This window comes from Phascolarctos cinereus, unplaced genomic scaffold (genome assembly GCF_003287225.1).
Source record: "Phascolarctos cinereus isolate Bilbo 61053 unplaced genomic scaffold, phaCin_HiC Scaffold_726;HRSCAF=1367, whole genome shotgun sequence".
Classification (NCBI taxonomy): Eukaryota; Metazoa; Chordata; class Mammalia; order Diprotodontia; family Phascolarctidae; genus Phascolarctos; species Phascolarctos cinereus.
This window is the reverse complement of record NW_027556098.1, coordinates 180,348,234-180,353,662: the sequence shown is the minus strand read 5'-3', so window position 1 is coordinate 180,353,662 and position 5,429 is coordinate 180,348,234. Positions and strand designations below refer to the sequence as shown.

General features: G+C 41.4%; 1 pseudogene; it reads left to right on the top strand.

Moving 5' to 3' along the window:
• Positions 1–479: 479 nt before the first annotated feature.
• On the top strand, positions 480–1,426 carry LOC110207107 (olfactory receptor 6T1-like; annotated as a pseudogene).
• Positions 1,427–5,429: the final 4,003 nt, after the last annotated feature.

Genomic DNA, 5,429 nt, shown 5'->3' with positions numbered 1-5,429 from the left:
CTTGATGTTACTGTGAGGGAAATACTTTGCACCCCTTCAGGTCCTATATAAAAGTTCCCCTATCCAAAGATGTGTCAACATTCCACTGCTTTCTTTATGCACATTTGTGTACCTGTCTATAGGAACAATGCAGTTACCAGGTTGGTTGGGGAAAAGATAGGATTTCAACCTAAAGTTATGATAGTGTATGCTTTAACTGTGGGTTTGGCTTGATATTAAAGAATTTGGTGTTTGTCTTCTGCCAATTATCGTAGAAAATGTAGAGGAGAAATAGAGGTACTTTGCCCAAACTCAGTTTACTGGTAATTAGAAAATTCTCCCCAAAAGTTTCTTACAAAAGTACTAGGTTAGAAGCCTCATAAATCAGAGACTTGAGCTAATGTATCTTGTTAAGTGCTTAATAACGGTGGATTGGATAAGTATTTGTCACAAAATGTCAATTCATCTCCCATGTCCTTCTTTACTGCAGGTAACCAGAGATGAAGCCAGAAAACTAGACCCAGGGAACAGAATTTGTGCTTCTGGGTTTCCCTAAGAGCTGGGCCCTACAGCTGATGTTGTTCCTTAGACTTCTGGTGACATAGGTGATGACAGTCATAGGGAATTTGCTCATCATCATGCTCAGTTGGTCTGACCACCGCTTGCACACACAGATGTATTTCTTCCTGAGAAATCTTTCCCTGTTGGAGCTGATGCTGGTCTCTGTTCTGGTCCCCAAGATGCTGGTCAGCATCCTCACTAAGGACTACACTATCTCCTTTTCCGGCTGCATCATGCAGTCCTACTTCTATTTCCTCCTGGGCACCACGGACTTCTTCTTCTTGGCTGTCATGTCCCTGGATCGCTATCTGGCCATATGTCATCCATTACACCATGAGAGACTGATAAGCGGTCGCATCAGTGCCTGGCTAGTGTTGGCATCTTGGCTTGCTAGATTTCTCTGAACCCTTTGCCCCACTATCCTTATGACTAATCTGCCTTTCTATGGCCCAAATGGCATTGACCACTTCTTCTGTGATAGCTGGCCACTTATGGTGCTCTCCTGTGGGTATACCCAGCTTCTTGAGTTGGTGGCTTTTCTGCTTTTCACAGCATTGCTACTGGGCTCACTGACATTGACCTCTAGCTCCTATGCCTTTATTCTTGCCACTGTCTTTCATACCCCAATAGCCACTGAGCAGAAGAAAGCCTTTTCTACCTGTGCATCACACCTCACCATCGTGGTTTTGTTCTATGGCAGCTCCATATTCCTTTATACCCGTACATCAGAGGCCCAGTCCGTGCTCCTTAATAAGGGGTCTCTGCCCTGAACTGCATCATCTCCCTACTCTTGAATCCATTCATCTTTAGCCTCCGTAATGACAAAGTGAAATAGGCCTTACATGATGCCATGAGGTGGCACAAACCCAGGCGCACAAAATTGTGAGGACACTGGTAAAGGGCAAGAGGATATCTCTGTGAATAGGAAGAGGAGAGTTCTAATATAATAGACTATTTTTTCTCTAGAAGTCAAATACAGGCCTACATGGATATGCAATGATAAAGACCTTTGATAATATAGAAGTGTTTCCATCTACCCCTATATGTAGAGATAGCAAACACTATCAGCAAAGTCATCTATAAACTGGAAGGATTGTAGAATAGTATAATGGAAAGAGCACTGAATTTGAAATTAGAAGACTTGGATTTGAGTCTCAATTCTTCCCCTTAATTGCTTTATGATCTAAGAAGCACAGAAGGGGTCATGAGTAGAAAAAGTTTAAGAAGCCCTGATCTAAGACAAGGCATTTCTCTTCTCTGGGAATGACTTTTCTTATAAAATGAGAAATAAAGCTCCACTAGATATAAGATTGTCATTCTGTGACATACCTGGAACAGAGTTGGCCGTCTCAGAAGTATGGTATCAGAAAAATCAGGAAGTCTATGCTTCAGTTGTCCCATTTCTGGAATGAGAATAACTTACAGGAAGGCAATATCTCCACCTGAAAGGAAGTCGGTGTGGAGTAGTTAAAAAAAATTGCTGGATGTTGACTCAGGATGGCCCGAGTTCCAATGCCACCTCTGACTATGGGCAAGGCATTTGACTTCTTGGACCTCTGCTACCTCAGCTATAAAATGTTGATCATAAGACTGGTAGTACCTACCTGTCAGAGTTGTTGTGAGCCTCAAATAAGAAAATGCCTGTGAAGTGTTTGCAAATCTTACAATCTTAAGACAAAGAAAAAATTTGTTTTCTTTTTATTTCCCAACTTGTAGCTCTGTGCCTTTCTCATAGAACGTACTTAAATGTTTGTTGAATTTAATTAATTTGTTAGGAGCCATGGTGAATAGAAACTCTTTAAGCCTAAGAATGAATGTGTGAATGAAAGGAAGAGAGGGTGAGGATGGGAGGAAGGAGAGAAGGAGGAAGGGAAGAAGGAAGGAAGGAAGGAAGGAAGGAAGGAAGGAAGGAAGGAAGGAAGGAAGGAAGGAAGGAAGGAAGGAAGGAAGGAAGGAAGGAAGGAAGGAAAGTAGAGAGAGAAGAAGGAAAGGATGACAGGAGGGAGGAAAGCATGGAGGGAGGAAAGAAGTACATTTATTAAGCATTTACTGTGTGTCAAGCATTAAGCTAAGCATTGTGAATAACTGTAAAAAAGTGAGATGGTACCTGACTCAAAGAACTTACATTGTAATGAAGAGAGACAACACATATAGGAGGGTGGTAGCCAGAGGTTGATTAGACCAAGGAATTCACAAGAATTTTGGATGGAACCATAAGGCAGTCAGCTGACATACCTTTCCCAAAACTAATGGTACTATTAATTTATTGTGCTCCAAGCAATAGGCGGAAAGGTGGAGTTCATATATATAACAGCATGGCACATGGCAAGACGACCTGAATGAATAGCTCAATGGGATATCAAATATCCTCTCAGGGATGGCTAGATATCGGGCTGTATAAGTTTTCACTCATTCAATCTCTAATCAAGATAACTTAGGCCGAGGGAGAGAGTTTGAAACATGAGTGGGTTAACTCTCTTAGAGACTAGTATGACTAGATTCTAGAGGTTCAATGCAAAGGGTGAGGATCCAGGTAGGGAAAAAAATGTATCACCCAGAAACTTAGTGTGGCCCTTTGAGGTTCATGGCCTTGAGCCCTTCATATATTCAAACTCACAATTCATGAACACCTCCCCCCACCACTACCAAGTGCCTCTTCCATAAATCTTATAGACCAAACCAACAGATCCAGAGATTCAAAACAGAAAAAAAACCACTTGCAATCAAACACCACAGCCACATAATAGTAAGTCAGGTAGTGAGCATTCATGCCAACCAAATCTGCCAACTCCCAAAGGCTTCAAGGAAGGCTGCAAGTCCATAGCCCTATTCATAAGGCCTATATCCTCAACACAATGGGACAAAGATAAAGGGATGTAAACTCATTCACTGATCTGTTGTGCCTGCTGAATTCCCTTCATCCTCAACCCACTAGAATAGAGAGCACTAGCCACCTGATACACTTCTTTCTTATTCTTGTTTCTCTGCTGCTTTTTTCTCAGGTGGTTCCATGACTCTAACTTCTGTTTCTCTCCTGGCTTCATCAGAACACCCCTATGCCAGTCTCTGGCCCCATAGCCTCAGTCACTGTCACCAATCATGTGATCTCTCTCCCAGTCACCAGCTCCCTTCTTCTGCAGTCTTTGGTTTCCCTCTCCTGGCAGCCTACACATCCGGTGTTTATAATACACTTCTCACATACACTCCCAACCAATACTTTTTAAACTTTCCACATCTGGAGCTTTGCTAACCCATTTTCTGAAGCTGATTTGGCCTTCCTTTGGAAACTATACATAGGCTTTTGGGAGATGTAGTTCATTGATTTCTCCCCTCCCCTCAGTGAATGAGACTTTGAGCCCTAAATCATTGTGCTAACATAAACTCCTAGACATATCTTTTACATAGGCACAGAACACTTCCAAGCTATCGAAGCATGGTGTTCTATAACGCAAGCTGCAGCAAGAAAAGCAATGGCCCTGCCCAAGCCTCCTTGTATCACACTTGGAGATGACAACTTTATGTACATGCCATAGAAAGGTAATAGATTCAGACTGCTGTAACCAGAGATAGGGGAAGGGTCACTGCGAGGTGACGCAATGGATAAAGTGCTAGGGAGCACTTATCTTCCTGAATTCAAATCTGGCCTCAGACACTTACTAGCTGTGTGACCCTGAGCAAATCACCTAACTCTGCCTCAGTTTCCTCATCTGTGAAATCATCTGGAGAAGGAAATGCAAACCACTCCATTATCTTTGCCAAGAAAACCCCGAATGGGGTCATGAAGAGTCAGACATGACTGAACAACAAAAACCAGGGATGTGAAGCTCAAGTGAAATAATGGAAGTAAAGCACTCTGCAAGAGTAAAAGTGGTATATAAAGGCTAGTAATCATCATCATTATCATCCACATTCTCCAGAGCTCCAATCTCTATTCCTTGAGCCTTCTATTGCACTCATCCTGAACTCAAGAAATGTTTACAGAGCAGTATGGGAGTGTGCTGGTAAATGTTTAATTATCAGGTTCTCTGGAAAAATACATTAACATACGTTAAGTTCAAGCCACATTATTAAGACTTTCTAAAGTCCAGACAATCAACAAAACAATAAATCAAGCTTTGATGTATAGCTATGATTTCTGAAGTATAAATGTTCACACTGAAAATTTAACAATGGGCTTTCCTGAGCTCGTATGACTCAGCTCCAGCATGCTCCTAGTATAACCATAAAATAATGTGATGGCAGATAAACTGAGTCCCTGTGTTAGACCTCTCCCCTCCCCCACCCAAGCAAACCACATACTAGCAGATTAGCAAGTCTCTGTCTCCCTTCCCCTGAAACTGCCCCAGAGGCCAATGACTTACCAGTTGCAAATCCAGGTGGCCACGCTGTCCTTGACAACGGTTTCCAATAATTTATACCAGCTCCCTCTATAAGCAATTCATGCCATATATAGCACCAAATAAGAAAGAAAAAAAATCAAAGGAAGTTATGCTAAATCACAAAATGTTATTCAGTACAAATAAACAATGTCTAATATAAAAATTGATACGAAAAAGTATACGGTTTTTAGATTTGTATTTGTACATCTTACAATATTATTTGTCATGGTGACAAGGACACTGGTGATGATAAGAATCTATTATGAAAGTCTTAACTCAGTGGTTTGGATTTACAGGGGTTCATATACTTTGCTCAAACTATATCCCTGCAATGGCAACCTTAACCCCAATTATTTAAGTTGATCTAATTGGCCTTTTGGCTGCAATAGTCTCCTTCTCTCACACTTTTAAGCCCAGTAACATGAAAACTGAAGAGAATAGAGAACTTCTTGGTGGTTTCAAGAGTAATAGCAAAAGTAGTAGCAAAAATGCTGCATAGATTTACAGAAT